Genomic DNA, 17,015 nt, shown 5'->3' on the forward strand with positions numbered 1-17,015 from the left:
AAAACCTATCCCCCCCCCAAAAAAATTTAAGCCCCCTAGACATGAAAAAACCCGAAAAACGTTTTGTGGTCCAGAAAGAAGAGAGCGTTTTTTTAAAAAAAGAAACTTCATCTTGGGCGGCAAAAGGAAAGGAAAAAAATTTTCGAACCTAAAAGAAAAAAAAAATAAAAAATCAATAAGCAAATCAAAACACAAAAAACGATTTGAAGGGGGCTTTGTTTTTAAAACCCTTTCTCCCTCCCTCCTCGGCGGACCCCCCCGGGAAAATTTTTAAAGCATTAATTTTGGTTAATATAGAATACATCTCTGATTGGGTAGCTAAAGAAAAAGATCCCTTGATGAAGCAACTGGGCAATCAAACTGGGGGAAGCTTTCCCATTTAAAAAACCCATTGTCTGCAAAGCGGCCCCAACCAGGAAAAATCGCGAATATTTTAATTTTTAAATTTAAAACCGGAAAAGGGTGAACCAAAAAGTCAAAACCGATTGGGGATTACTGTTATAGGTTACTTTAATGGATCTATTACCCCATCTTTGTTTTGCAAATCCTACTAGTGAACCTTTCCATTTTTAAATTTTTACTTTCCTGTTTAAAAAATTTTAAAAAAAAAGCAAAGCGAGGGGTGACTTATTCACAAACGTAAGCCAAACCCGAATTTGGAAAAGTGGGTTCATTTAATTTAGAGCAGAAATTTTGGTAGGAATGAAGTTAAATTTTCTTTAAATTTTTTAAGAAAAATTTTTTAATTATTAAATTTGTATTTAAAAATATTTTTGAAAAATAAATATATATTTAAATTTAAAATGAATTGGGGTTGATTTTAAAATGGGAAAAAGTGGTTAAACGGGATCAGGGAACAAACGCAGGGCCGAAGAAATACCCCCCCTTTTAATTTATTGGGGTAGTTAATTGTTTGGGGCCCAAATAAGTTTTTATTTTTCTTCCCGTGGCCCTGGCCCCCAGCCAGTGTTTCCCCCCAAAGGAATTTAAATTTAAATTAAAAAATAATTATAATTAAAATAAAAATTATCTTCAAAAAAAAGGAAAACCCCCTCCTCATCACTGACCCCTGAACACTAATTCCCAACTTTGGGGGTGGAAGGTGTTTGGGGTTTTCCTTATTTCCCCTTAAAAAAAGGGGGGCGGGTTTTTTAAATTTTTAATGGTAAATAAGCGTTTTTCTCCATTTACTTTGGGTACTTAAACCCGTGAAAGGAAATTTGCTTCCCCGTTCCGAACCGGGTACAAAAAAGGAAGCCTCAAAAAGCCGGGAAAACAGCATTAAAATTAGAAGGGGAGCAAAAAAAAGCGGCCCGTGCATATAAAACTTATTCTGAGCGCACTTGGGAAACAAAACCGTGAAAACCACCTTTAAATTGTTCTGCCCGGCGGCGGTTGGCCTGCCTAAAAGAGTCCGTCAAAGGGGCACAATCCCCAAACTCCCAGGGTAAAAAATACCCGGGGTGAAGGACTGCGGCCCATGGGGGGAAAAGAGATGGCGGGGGGGTTTTGAAAAAACCCGCAAAGGGGCGGGTTTTAAAATCCCAGGACTAAGGAACAAAATAAAAAACCCCCGGACATTGCAGAGAGGCCCCCGGGTGGGAACCGATAAAAGAAAACCCGGTGGCCCCCGTTTGCCGTGCCGATGCCTTTTTCCCAAAGCGAAAAAAAGGATTAAAAATGAAAACCCCTTAGGTTTTGAAAGCATATTCATAAAGCAGTACGGGGAAACAAGCCCGGGGTAAAAAGTAAGCCGCTAAAGGGGAAGGGTGTAAAAAAAAACCCATGTTGGGTCCGTAAAGGAAAGGGAGCTGTTTTTGAGGGTAAGCTCGTGAATGAAACCTGTCACCCCTTTTAAGCGTTAAAAAAAGGTGTCGCCCCCACAAATCAAACCCGGAAAAATTTGTAATAAACCTTGAGGCGCCCCGTAAAAACAAACTGAAGTGCAATTTTTTTAAAAATTTTCCTTTTCTTTTTCCTTTTTTAACCTTTTTGGACAGGGGAATTTAGATAAAAACCCCGCTCTACCCCAAATAAGGTATTTAAGGGCCACAAGAGGGAAAACCATACCTTTTATTTATTAGATGAGCGGAAAAAAAAGGGTGGGGGGGTGCCATTGGGGCCACGGCGGGGTTTGGGAACCTACTAAAATTGGCGCAATTTGAAAAATTTCTTTTAAGCCCATTTAGCCAAGTGCCAAACCCAAGGGCGCGGGCCAACTGGCCCGGTAAAACCGGGGCCGAGATCATTTTTTCTGATTTTGTTTTGCCGGGATAAGGGGCGGAACCAAAAAACCGTCCCTGGGGCCCCCGTTCCCTGCCTTCCCGGGGTTTTCTCGTTTCTTTTTTGTGGGCAATTTATTCCCAGCTAGAGGGCCGGGCGGGGGACGAAGCAAAAAACCCGCTACATTTTCCGCCTTTTGCTTTGGCACTATTTTGGGGAAGCTCTTCCGTGAAAAACAAAAAAAAACGCCACGAATTTGCCTAAATTTAGCACCTGCAACCAGGAATCTAAAACAAAACCCTCCAAAAAGCGAATTTTGGGAAAAAAAGACCCGGGCCAGAAAGATGCGGGAAAAACGGGGAAAGTTTTGGTTTTCAAAGGCGGGGTAAACCCCTTTTTTTTAAAAACAAGGGTTGACGCCGAAAAACTTGTGAAATTAGTTGGTTTGTTATTTTTATAATTGTTGGTTGTTGATAAATAAAAAATTTTTTTGGGGGAAAAATGTGTGTGTTTAAATGTTTAATTTGTGTAATATGTGATATATATTATGTATATATGTTATATTATAGATATGTATATATATATATATATTTTATGTTTTTTAAATATATATATATATATATATTGTCAAAAACAAACCCGGAAGATAAAGAGTTGGGGCAGCCACCGTATAATATAGTACCCCTGGCTGCAAAGAATTGTTTCCAAAAATAACCAGCATAATGCAACAGATCATAAAAGACTGAAACAAAAAAGGGGGCTTTTTTAAAGGGAGACAGGAAGTGGGGTTATGGATCCACGGGTCTTCCACCTTTGGGTTCTAGGGGGTGACATCAGGGGGACTGGAGCTGGTGGGGGATTTCCCATTGGCCCCAGTCCGGGTGATGTCAAACCCGGTGAAATCCCGGGGATGGTCTACAGGCAAGGGAAAAAAAGTCAGTGCACTCTGCCCAGGCGCCCCCGAACCCCTCCAAGCCCTTTAGCTGCCTCCCATGCCCCGTGTGTGACGGCCCCCCCTAACCCCGACCGGGGGGTGGGCGCCCCCTCTAAACCCGGGAAAGAGCATCAGCGTTGGCGGGGAAAAGGCCCCCGGGCGATAAAAGGCAAACACGGCTGCGGGTCAAAAACCAGGGTGCCCCGGGTTGACCCCTTTGTGGAGGGCCCCCCTGTGGGGTCATGGTCGTGAAAAGGGGAATTCCCCCAAAAAATAGTACCTCACTGATTGCCCATTTTCGCCAACCTCCCTCTCCACCACATCCCGGCCCCCGGTCCAACAGTTTCGGCTCAGGAACATGGGGTGCTCCACCCGCCGGCGCTTTGGCTCCCGGGCCCCCGGGCCCTGTTAAAGCGCCCGTCTGAAAAATGAAGGCAAAAAAAGTTAGGTGCCATCAAAACGGTGTGGGCTAAGGGGGCCTCTTTAATCCCAAATCCCCCTTTTTTCAGTCCATCCAAAATGTTAGGCCCTCCTTTTTAAATCGTAAAAGGGGGTTAAACCGGGTAAAAACCCGGGGTAGTACCTGGCTAACCAAAAGGCGGACCTCCCGCGGTTGTAAAGGGGGGGCCATTTCGAATGGCCAATTTTGGAGCACTGTGGCCTTGGGTCCCGCCAGGTGCCTAAATATTTGGCCTCGCAATCGAAGAAGCATTTCTTGGGATTAACCCAAAAACCGGCCTCAAATTAATTTAAAGCTTGGACGCGCGGGGTTTTCCCTTTTGTGCGGGAATAATGCCCCCGTCACCCAGGTGGAAACACTTTGAGTTATGGGGCAAACCTTTGCCCCCGGCGCTAAAAGGTTGCTGGGCCCGTGCCCCCCAAAGGGAAAGGGACCCGATCCCTTTCCCGCTGGGGAAGCCCAGGGTTTTCCCTTTCCCCACCGAAAGGGAACCTGCCGTCCCCTTTGTCATGTAAAGGTGGTCAGGTATTGACCTGTCAAGCCTCTGAGAGTGTCCCCCGTGGCTTGGATGGGCATAAAAGGGGGGAGACTTGATTAACCGGGGAATCATTGGAACCCCCAACTTCCGTCGGCTTACCGGCAACACAATGGGGCTGGCCCGGGATTTAAATTTTCCCCTCAATCACCCTGCTCCAGCATGGCCGATCTCAGCTCCCCAGCCTTTTGCCTCGGGAAGGCAATCGGGCTTTCCCCGGACAACAAGCTCTTCCGATGTTGTGCTCAATCAGAGGTCCTTCGGGGTTCTCACGCTACCGGCGGCCCGGTAACTGTTTCCAGCCCCTGCGTTCTGGGACTTAAGTCGTGCGGGGTTGGTGTTTGTGAGTAAAGGGTGGCGGGGCTGGCGGAGGAGGATGGTTTCCTTCCCACTTTTCAGCGGGGTTCACGAAAAACCCCGCTCCTTTGGCGGTTTGGGGTTGACCCCCAAATAGTGAAGTCCCCCCCTCCTTAACCCCTTGGGGGCCCTGCCATGGGCAAGCAATTTAAGTGGGAGGTAGGCACTGGACCAACCCGATCTCCGGCGGAACCCCCAAAGGCGTCAGGGTTTGAGTACGGGCCTGTGCTGCTTGAGCCTCCTCCATGTGATTTTTTGGACAGGCAATCTTTCCAAATCTATGGCGAAATTTTTTTGGGGCTTTTGTTTGGGGGGGAAAGCCTCTTCTTCCCAACCTTCTTTAAAATATCTAAACGGGGTTTTGCGCCCTACACTAGTTCAAAGGGGAGAACCCGGGGGGCTTTGGGACTTCCGAGGGGAAAAAAGGCGGGGAGATGACCCCAGTTCCTTCCATCCTGCTGCCCCCTGCAGCATTTGCGAGAGTTTGATTAAACCTCCCCCTACTAATCCGTCGGTTTGGGATGATCCCCGAGGTTTTTAAATTTTTATTTTCAGAAATCGGCGTCTCCTTAAACGTTTCGGGTGGGGGTCCCGGTCTTAAAGACTTCTTTGGGGACCCCCCGCGAAACCCTAGAAATTTCCCCGTGCGATGGTTTTGAATAGCTGGCCCCAGCGGAACCCCCGGGGTTCGTGTAGGTAACCCACGGGACAAAATTGCGGCCCCGGGTGAGTCAGGGCCCCACCAGGCCCCGATTCTGGGGAAGGGAAACGTCAATCGTGGAATGAAAAAGGGGCCCGGCCCCTCTTTTTAGATTGACACTCCGGGCGGAAAAGCAAAGGGGAAACCTCCTCATTAATTCCGGGCCCAGTAGAACGGGCTTGACCCGCTCCGGGTTTTTGATTGGGTGGCCACCTAGGAGGGGGGGCGTGTGCTCTCCGAAACCCCGGAAAGGGGTGCGGCCCCCAGCGCCCTCGTCTCCCCGTCATGCTTTTACCGGTAAAGGTTTTTTGCACAAAGTGGGGGCCCTGTGGCTCAGGGATTAGTCGCTGGCCATTGACAGGACCACTGCTTTTTTACAAACTTAAAATTGTCATTCCTCCCCCTTCAAAAAACCCTTTCTTTAATTGGAACCCGCCGGGGGAAGGTCGCGTCGCCCAATGGCGGGTTTCCCCCGCCCCGCGGCGTTTGGTGGTGTTAGCCGCGGCGGGGGGGGTTGCCCGTCGTCAGGCGGCCGTCTCTCTGCCCGGCTGATTATCCGGGTGGGGGCACGGGCGGGTTTCCCCCGTCCGCGGGGCCCAAAATTCCCCGGGGTGGTATGTGTCCCCGCTTTGTTTTTTAGACCAGTCCGCCCTGGGATCCGGGGGGATCGGTAGGACCTCGGTGAGTTCTAAACGGTATATGATAAACGGCGGCCTTCCGGGATGTCTCCGTGGACGGTTTATCCCGGTCTTAAATTTTACCATTTCTTAAAAGGGGGGCAACAATAAATTTGCTGCGGTCGCAAACCTGGGGTTTTTGCCCGTTGGCGTCCCCCCCGTATGGGGCCCCCAGCGGATTAGAAACCACCAACCCCCCCGCCCCCCCACCTGCATTCCTCCCCCCCCGGGGTTTTTGCGCCCCCTTCCCCGGGCGAAATCGAGCCCCGGATTGTACAGGGGGGGGCGGGGTTTGGCTACCCGGCGGGGTTTTGGCCTGAGGCGGTTCTGCCCCCCCAAGTGGGGGGGGGCCCCCTCGGGTCCCCAAAGCTCTATAGCTCAGACATTTCTTAAAGCTCCCCCCAAACCGGGGGGTGAACCCCGGGGGGGCCTTGCAATAAAGCCCTGTCTATTTTTTTGGGGGGGGCGTGTTTAAAATGGCAAATTGTTCCTTTCCCTGGAAAAGAGCTTTTTTTTGGGGGAATAGGGCCCAACCCCCATTTTTTTTTACCTAAGTCTGGGGCACCTAGGTGGTAAAGGGGGTTTTGGTTTCCCGGGAGGCAGGCCTCTCCCCAAGAGCTTTGGGTCCCCTCCCCTCCCGGGCAGTTTTATAAAACCCCACCCCCCTCCCAGCCTCTCCAGATGGCTGTTGAGTGCGGGGGGCCCGGGCCCCTTGAGTCCCCGGAACCAGGGACCCTCCCGCCTAGAGCTTTGGCCCCCCCTCCCCGGGTATATTCGGTCCCGTCCCTTCTCTTCTGGGACTTCTCCATCCCGCCATGCCACTTCAAAAAGAGAACTTTGGGCAGATAAAGGTTGGGCACCACCCTATAATATATATCCCTGCAAATCGTTTCACAAAAAACCAACGGTCATTCCCGCGAGTCAGTACAAGACTGAGGAAACAAAGGAAAAGGGGGGGGTTTTAAAGGGGGGACAGGAAGTGAGTTGTTGGATCTGGGCCCCTGGTCTTCCACCATTGGTTGTAGCCGGGGGCATCAGAGGACGGAGCTGGGGGCGACTTTTGGATGGGGGTGTCAGGAGATTCGGTAAAATCGGATGGTCTAAGGGAAAGGGGGAAAAAAAGTCAGTGCACCTGCCACCCCGGCATGCCTCGAAATGCCTTCCTAAGCCCCGGGGTGCCTCCCATGGCCGTGTGTGACAAAAATTTTTATATATATATATATATATATATATATATATATATATATATATATATATATATATATATGACAACAACATCATCACTCACAACATGACAAAACAATTAAATTTACAATCAGGTTCTTATTTTCAAAATGTTTCCTTTTCTTTTTTATTCTTCTTTAAAATCTTCTCCTCGGCGTATTTTAAAAAATATATATGGGGGGGGGGGAGAAGAGATATGGATATAAATTAGATATGAGATAGATATAAGAGTTGGGCCAATAAAATCCAAACCCCCACTGCTCCCCCTCCTCCTCCTCATCACTAATTCTCCCAAATTTTAGGGAAGGCTGTTTGCGGCTCATTCCTTACAGCTTATACAAAAATTGGGCGGTTTTTTTTAAATTCCCGTAATGGTCAACTGGCCTATTTTTTTTCCCCACTTTGGGCGTTGCCGAGGCTGGGGGCAGACCTTAATTTTCCCCCTCCCCCGTAATCCTTGAAATGGCTGGACCCCCCAGTCTTTGAAAGAAGGAAGAGTTCCAAAGACCCCTGGAAAAAAAGCAGAACTTTATTTGGGAAAAGTTTAATAAAGAAACCCGAGGTATAAAGAGACTTTGGATCCTTTTTAAGGGTTAAAATTGCTGGCAGAAACTTTTAAATCTGGGTCTTTGCAAATTAAATAAACGTGGACATTGTACACAAAGGGAAAGCTCCCCTGAACTGACTGCTGATCGGGATCCCTTCCTCATCAAACCTTTCAAAATGCTTACACAATTGACAAGGTGGGGCTTTATAATTGTTGGGTTTTAAAAAAAGCGGGCTGTGAAAAACTGTTTTACAAAAAAAAAAAGCGGGGGCGTCTTATATGAGCAGGCGTCAGCTAAAAAGGGAAACAATAAAAATTTATAATTAATAAACAAAAAAAAATAATTACAAACCCGGGGGGAAAAAACAGGAATTGGGGCCCCGAAAAGTAAAGAAGTCTGAATAACCCAATAACTATAAGAATCGTAATAAACGAACCATAAAAAACAGAACCCATATAGGGTTGTTTATAAACAGGGGGCGTGGAAAACAAAAAAAAAGAAGGCCATACCTAATGTATTCCCAGCATCACCCCTTTTCCCCCGTTCCCACAATTTAAAAACCCCAAAATTCAGTAACCTCCTGGGGGACAATTAATAAGTCTCAGGGGGCCACCAAAAAGGTTACCGTTGATTTGAAACTTGCTCCTCCTGGACAAAAATTATCGTTGCATTTATATAATCTATAAAACTTGGTCGTTACAACTGGTGCTGAACACACGTGGTAACAAAAGATCCTTAACGATAGTTATTGGTATATTTTCCCCCGTTTAAAAGGTTTTTTTTTTCTTTTAAAAATTTAAAAACAGTCTTTTTGCTCGGCCGGGGGTTTTTATACGATATTATATGTATATATATATATGTATGTATTTTATATATTTGGGGGACGGGGTCCCCTGCCGGCGGCCCCCTGATTTTCGTCCGGGGACCATATGGACTTTCAATACCTCCCGGGGCCCTTTTGGGGTAGTCTCCTGGCGTGGATTCCCCCTCAATCTCCCCCTTTGGGTCCATGGGAAAGGGTCCACAACAACCGGGTTTGGGGGTGGGGGGGCGTGGGGTGTTTCAGAGATCCCGCCACCCCTGGCCGGGTTTTCAGCCCCCCGGAGGTTTTAATTAAAACCAATGGTAGGGACCTGGATCACTCCCGTTGGGGGATAAAAGGGAAACCCGCCTCCCACAATCGGGGCCAGAATCGGGAGGGAAAGGGCAGGTTGCCCGGGAGGAGTGGGGGAAACAGGAAAGTTGGTTTTTGTTGGTTTTTGGGGCTTGGGACTGTGTTTGGGGTTTGGGGGGAGGGAAACGGGGTTCAGGCGAAAAAAAAGGTGTGAACCGTGCCTCTGTTAAGTCTGTGGGGGGGCGCCAAAAGCGCCTTGTTTACGGCGTGGTAAATGCGGATCCCCGGCCCGTCCCTTTGGGTGGGGAACCTGCGTTTTTACTCTTGCGACCCCGGGATGCGAGGGGCCAGCGGACCGGTTTCGGCTGCCGGGGGGAGGGGCTCGGGCGCTCCCAAACAGTCAGGCAGGACTGCACAGCCCGCCTGGCGCGCCCGGGCCAAGCCAGCGGAAACGGCCTTTTTGCGGGGGCCCCCAAAAAAAAACAACGCAAGCCAGCGGGGACTACCCACCAAAACCCAGGAGCTGCTGCGGCCTTTTGTCATGGGAAGAAAAAAGCCGGGGCCAAAAAGGCCAATCAGGCGCGCCGCATCCCCGGGGCCGGTTCCAAGGTGGTGGGTTGGGGTTGTTTTTGCCTCGGGGTTCCACCTCCTGGGGGGAGAGCGAAGCACCCCGGGGCGGCAGGGGAATTCCATGGCGTGGAGCCAGCCCCCGGGGGAGGGGGCGTTTTCCCCGGCCAGCGGCGGGGGAGAGACCCCCGGCTTCCCCGCGGGCCCCCCCAAGTGGGGCAGGGCAGCTCCCCGGGAAAAAAATAAGCAGGGGGCGTGGGCCCCAAACCCCGGGGAAGATGGGGGCGGGGATGGCGGCCCTTCCCCCTCCTCAACTGCCCAAGGGGCCTGGGGATCCACAGGGTCTTCTTGCGGTGGGACGCAGGCCCCAAAACCCCCGGCGCAAATTTTCTTGGGGGGGGGGGGTGAGTCCTTTTCCCCCTAAATCCCCTTTTAAATTTTCAGGTCCCAGGGGGGGGAGGGCTGGAGAAAAACTGGGATCGTGGGGGCCCCGCTGAATCCTGATGGGGGGCCTCCACCGGCAGGACAGGGTCAGGGGAATGAACCCGGCCCGCGAGAAGGGGGGCCCGGGGAGTGTTCAGTACTGCCTGTCGGCGGCCCGCCCACCCCGAGCCTTTTGATGACAGCAATGGGCCCGGGGGCGGGGGAGGCACAGGTGGGAAAACCGGCTTGCAAACCCCCGACCCTTAGCGATAAAAGGGGCGCGGGTCGGGGTCCTTTTTTCAAGGGGATCAGCCCAGTGGACCCTAAAGGAAAAAGGAAAAGGGGGGGAAACCCGTACATGGCATTAGCCTGGCGGGGGAAAGGGGGCTGCAGAGAAAGGGGGAACGTCCCAAAACCCCCCTCGGGGGGCGAAGGGGGCAGATTTCCCTGCCGCCCTGCAGAGGGCCCACGGAGGGTGGGGTGTTATGACTGGGCTGGCCATGTCTGGGGGGTTGTCGAGGGCGTGGGGCGCCCCCAGCCTTTTTTCTGTTTTTACGGGCAGCGGAACCAGGAATCGACTCCCCCTCCTGGAAAACCCCGGCCCCTGGCAGGCGTGACCCCGCCTCATCTGAGGAGGGGGGCCCTGTGCGGAAACGGTATCCCGGGGGGGGGCCTCTGATCATCGTCGGGGGGGCCATCATGGACTTTTCAATCCTCCCGGGGGCTTGGGGCAGCCCCGGCAGTGGATTCCTCCTAATTCCCCCCTGGCTCCCTGGACGGAGTCCCCCCCGGTTGGGGGATGGGGTGGCGTAGGGGGGTTAGAATCAGCCACCCACTGGGGGTTTTTTCAGCCCCCCCGGAGGTCAATTAAAAACCAATGGTCAGGCACCTGGTCACTCCCCTTTGGGGGATAAAAACCTGCCTCCCCGCAATGAGGCCAAATCGGGGGAAAGGGGAGGTTTTCCTGGGAGGAGTGGGGGAAAAAGGAAAAATTTGGTTTTGTGTTGGTTTGGTGCGGGTTGTTTGGGCTTTTGTACGGGGGGAAAGGGGTGTGGCTGAAAAAAAAAAACACGAGTGTGAAACCCTCCCCTGTTAAGTCTGTGGGGGGGCTATATAATTTAAAATTTTATATGTGATATGTATATATATGTATATATATATGTGATATATATGTATTATGTTTTTATATGTATATATATGGGTATATATATGTATATATATATTTGGGTATTTATATATATATGTGTGTATGTAGTATTATATTTATATATTTGCTGTTATAAAAATATATATATATGTGTTTTATATTATGTGTATATATATTATTTATGTTTTATATATTATATTTATCTTTTGTATGTATTATGATTAAAATTAATATTATGTGTTTATATATTTTTTTATATATATTAGTGTGTATATTATATATATATAGATATATGTATTTTAATATTTATTGTGAATTTTATATTATATTATATATTTTTTTATGTGTTTGTTGTGGTGTGTGTGTGTGTTTTATATAACCAACACTCATAAAAATAAAAAAAATTACATTGATTACATTGACAATCTCTCGTTTTTTCAAAATGTTTCCTTTTCTTTTCATTACTTCTTTAACACCTATTCTTCCCAAACCCCGGGGGATTTTGTATATATATATACGTATATGACAAAACACTCTTTCAGTGACAAAATTTCATTGATTACTTTTACAATCATGAATGTTTTTTTCAAAATGTTTCCTTTTCTTTTCATTACTTCTTGAACACACTACTCCGCTCGAAATCGGGTATTTTCCCAGTATAAAAAATATAAAAATATAAAAGAAAACTGTCTTGGGTTTATTCAAATATCCCTCCCTATCTGGTAACAAGAAAGTCAGGAAACCCTCTTGTTTTCATTGCATAACAAAACAAGGGACACAACACCTCTTAATGGTTCCTGCTTTATTGTTGTTGTAACACAAATGTCTGTTTATTCATGATATATTGAAGGAAAATTTTCTTACACTGGTTTATATTCAGTTGGCATGCTGGTGCAGTGGTAAGCTGCTGCCAGTAAAAAACCTGGGTTGTGTAGGGGGCCCCCCCTTCTTTAATTTTTCCCGTGTCTCGTGGGGTTTCCCTGGATCTCAGTTTCCTCCCACGGTCCAAAACCATGGGTTAGGTGTTTGGCGATCCTAAATTTTCCTAGTGTGTCTTGGTTTGGGTGTGTGTGTGCCCCCGTGGTGGTCACACCCCGCCGGGAATTTTTTCCTGCTTTGCTCTGTGTTGGCGGGGAACCCAACCCCTGATCCCTTTTTAGGATTGAGGGTTTGGGTGTGATATGACCCTATTCTCAAAACTTCTGTATCTCCCAAAACGACAAGCAATCGATAAACAAAAATATATTGTAGAACAGCACAGTAGTCTTTGAGTTACTTGAATCCTCAAACCTTTTTTAATCCTGTGGTCTTTTTTAGGACTGCATTTAATCAAGTTCTTAATATGTTTGGTTCTGTATATTACTAATAAAATTAATTACAATAGTTTGTTTAAATCTTTTTTTGCAACGGCAGTAAATAACAACAAAAACTTTTTTTCAGAACTGGGATTTTAAAAATTCATGTGTACACAATGTGAGCATTCATTTTATTTTGACCATTCATTGTACTGAAATAAATTAATGATTAAGTTAAAATTTCTTTGCTTGAAATAAACAGATATTCCCGACTTCAAACAAAAAATAAATATAGAAATTTAATTGAAATTTTAAAGCACAATTTTACATTTTACAACACAAAAAAGTAACATGTCAACATTGTTTTTTAAAAGGGAAAAAAAAAGAAAACTAAATTAAAAATCTAGGATGATTTCTACACTATGAGCAAAAGTAAAACTGAATGTTTGTCGGTTACAAATGTCCTGGTCTCATTCTGATTTTTTTATCTTAAAGACAAAAACAAACTAAATTCTTAAATGGTTCACTGCATTTGCATTATATGCTTTTTTAACCAACGTTTACGAAGAAATAATCTGTAGTTTTCAGCTTTTAAAAGACAAAAAAAATTTTGTTATTTAATTTTTATGAAGTTTAAACATTTGATTTTTAAACTAGTGGGCATGTATTGCCCTGTTTGCTAGCCAACGAAATCTTCTAAATTTGTATTGCAAAAAAAAATGAAACTCAAATAAATTTTCTTAGGAAAATTTGGAATATTTGGTTTTAGAAAGCCCTCCTTTTGTTTTCTTTTCTCCTTTAATTATCTGGATTTGCAGCATTTCTCAACCTTTAAGTATTTGCAACCTGAGTTTCCATAACAGTTTAATCCCCCCCCCCCCAACATTTTTTTTGAAATGTAGATACATATTTTATTTTTTAACTTTTATCAACATTTATCTAACTCTATATTTTTTTTCTGTATCAGAATGTAGTTTAAGTTAATTTGTTTTGGTTTCAACAGATTTTTTTATATTTTTGATTCTTGTTTCTTTTTTCCTCTTAGCCCCCCTTTTTTTTCTTTTTGGCCCCCCTAGGGGGGTCTGCCCCAGGTTGAGAACCCGGGCTATTGTAATTATAACCTTTTTTGCTTTCTTTGTTAACTAAGCGGGGTATTTTAGAATGTCCTTTATTTTATAATTAAGATCAAATTGATACATTTACCTGTGTTTAGTTTAAAAAATTTTTTTCTTACCTGATCAGTAAAGTTTCTTTGATCTTATTTACAACCAGTATAGAAAAAAAATACAATCATCTAAATGGTTAACAGGGGAAAAATATATTTTTTTTGGGTTTTCCCGCTCCGTCTTGGAAAATAGTTTAGGGGAAGGTTCCTTAAAAGGGAAATAGCTTTTCTTGTACCCTTTTTCAAATAGAGATAAAAAAATAATATTTTATTTTCAAACAAAATAAACCAGTGACTTTAAGATGAAATTTTTATTTTATACATGTTTCAGATATTCAGATCCTCCCTTTAACATCTTCCCCCCCTAGACTTCCCTTATGGATGTTAATACTTAAAATGAACAGTCTGTTTTCGTTTAAATAAATAAAGTATTTTTGCAAATAATATTTAATTTTTGATTTTTTTTTTCTACTTTAATTCATTCTGTTTGGAAAATTTTTCTAAAAACTTTTGAATTAAAAAATCCGGTAACTGTTTCAAAATATACTACTTGAGCAATAAAAAAGGTTTAAATCTTTGAGCAGCCCCCATTCAAAGTTCGGTCTTGAAAAGAACTGAAAAAATTTTTTAGTTCAAAATTTTTTGATCTTTAAAAAGATCTTAATAAAAATGGTTGATTTTTTTCCATTTCAGTTAATTGCATATTTGTTTGATTTCCAAACTAACAGACATATTTTCAAATGATCTATATATATAATAAAAAAGCAAGACCCCATGGAAAACCCCGGAAGGTGTGGATTCACTAAGCCCGACAAAAAGACACCTATGGGGCCGCTGGAGACCACACCCTCCAAAACCCCTTGGATAGCAACAACTTCCGCCCACCAACTCAGGGATAGCGACCAAAAAAGGCGTCATTTGTATTCGTCGGTCTAGAGGCCTCTTCCTCAACCACCTTGACTGTTCTAGGGCATGTTTTTCTCGGGGTGGGCGCCAAAGGCGTGGAAAACGGTTTTCGAAATATCCATGGGATCCTTAAAAAAAAACCCTTACAACTAGGTTAAAAAAACAATGAATAAGCAGTCTTTAAAAAACCGAGTTTTCCCCTTCGCCGCGACCCCCGTACCATAAAAGTGTTTTTCGCTACATACAACAATTAGCATCCGAAAAATCGTCTTCTTCCCCCGACAATTATATTTCTCCCAGGGGTTCCCTCTTTTTATTCACTTTTTTGTATCCTCAAACTCTCCTTTTTTACAACTGTGTCTTTCCAAAATTTCCCAAAACAATAAATAATTATCTTTTTTGCAGGGGGTTTTATTTAATTTGATTTTTTCTCTCAAATTCCTCTTTTTATTCACTTACCGTTGTATTCCCACCAACCCCTTTTTTAAAAACCGTTCTTTCCAAGTGTTGCATTCAATAATAATTTTCCCTAGTTGGGGGTGTCTATTTGGCGCGGGGAAAAGGGGAAACCGTTGAACCCCCTTGACCAAACCTTGGAATTCCCCCCCTTGTCCCACTCCCACTGGGTTTCGTCCCCACCCTTTGTCACCCCCCTCCCACCTGCTACTACGTGGGGGTGTCTTGGGGGATTATATTAGAAAAGCGCCAAAAAATGCAAAAACAATGAAAACGTCTACTCAGTCACAGGTGCATTTGGGCTGTGTAAAAAAAACCGACTCAAATGATGAGTTGGGGGTAGGCCCTGGCGGGCAGTGCATCAACAGATATCAGCGATTATCCTTCCGTTTTCCCCCACTGGCGCCGTGCCCCCATCCCTCCGTCTGGCGGGGGAAGCCGATGAAATACCCGTTTTTTGTCCTTCAGGGGATTGTGTTTTGTTGTTCCGTTTAAAATTTTAAAATTTTCTTTTTTTGCTGATTTATTACATTCCCCTTTTCAAAGTTTAATTTTTTCCCCGTGGAAAAACATTAAAAAAACCTGATTATGGGGTTATGGGAAAGGGGTTTTTCTCAATATTTTTTTCTGCCTGGGTGTTTCATCAATTTCTGGCCCGTCCCGGGTTTTTAGGTGAGCTTTCCAAAAGAGAGGGTGGGGCAATTTTTTTGTCATATCATACACTTTTTTTTTATCTAGATTGGTTTTCCAAAACAAATTGAAACATTGCTGCTCTGGCCTCATTAGCTTTTCTGGATTTAGAAAAATGCTTCTATAAAAAATATATGTGTTTTAAAATTTGAATATAAAAAATTATTTTTTAAGTTCTTTTATTTTTCTTAGCCTCAGTGAGCTTTCCTGTCCCACTGGTGACTACAAGGGGTTTGGGTTTTTTCCCGACACTTTTTTTTATGGAAACCCATCTTTTTTTTAAAATGTTAATATTTCATGTTTCTTTAAATAAAAATACTATCATTTTCTATTTTTTTGATGTAGAAAATTCAACACATATCAGTTAACTAATCTTTTTTAATATCAAAAAGCATTGTCTGATTTTACAGTTTAACAAATATTACCATTGGGCACTCATTAATACAAAAACAATGTAATGTTCTTAGAATATCTTTTTGCTTTTTCTTACTGTTAAGTCAAATCAGTTTTCCTTTCCTTTTAAAATTTTTTTTACTGTCACTAAACTAAAATTTAGTCAAAATTTACTTGGGAAAAAATGTAACAATTTTTCATTGGGTTTAAAAATGAATCTAATCAAACGGATTTTATTTATAGTGTGGAGGAAGGGGGTTAAAATTTTTAAGGGGATTTTTTCTTTTTTAACAGAATCATCAGAAACAGGCAGAGTGGGTGTATAATAAAATTTTTTTCCCCAGAACTAAAATTTTCCATATTAAATTTAAACTATCAAGGCGGTATCAATAAAAGTTAACACACAAAGAAATTTTAAGGCTAACCAACAAAAAAATCACCCAGAATGTATTAGTTTTTTTACTACTGGCACAAAAAATAAAAATGAATCACCATTCATTCAGTTGGTCAAATGCTGGGGCTTTCTTTGGAAAAAATCCTTTGTCAGAATTTTTGTGTTTGTCGGGACTCAGATTCTGCCCTCAGATGATAATTTTGAAATGCTGGAGGGAAAAAGACAATGAGGTTTTTTCAATCTGGGTAATTTAAAGGGTTTGTGAAAGATTAAAATCAAAGCTGAATTTTTTCCAAAAATACAGGGCTAGGGTTGATTAAAAAAATTTAAATAATTTAAAGCTAAATGTATGAAGTTAATCCGATTAATCCTTCTAACATAAAACATGTAATTATAAAAAAAGTACAAAAAACAAAAAAAAAAAAACACTGAATGGTTGTGAAATCGTAATTTTAAAAAAATCAAACCCCAAATTTTTAGTTCATAAAATTTTAAAAAACAGTATATGAATTTTGGGACTGGTGTGTATTAATTTTTTAGGTAAAACTTAAAATCATTTTCTATTGTTTTGTAAAGTTTAAAAAAAAAAAAGAAAATGATCCTGACAAAGCACATAAAAAGGGGTTTTCCGTTTTCTGGCCCCGGATTTTTTTTCATTTTTAACTTTACCTACTAGTCACAAAAACTGTACAATTTTTCGCTTTCCCTTTTAAGAAATGGTATTCTTCAACTTTTGCCCCTTTTTTTTAGTAGTTCTTTTTCTTGGATATATAGAAAATAAACGGGGGGGAACAAGGCTGAATCATT

Source organism: Polypterus senegalus, chromosome 1 (assembly GCF_016835505.1).
Source record: "Polypterus senegalus isolate Bchr_013 chromosome 1, ASM1683550v1, whole genome shotgun sequence".
Lineage (NCBI taxonomy): Eukaryota > Metazoa > Chordata > Cladistia > Polypteriformes > Polypteridae > Polypterus > Polypterus senegalus.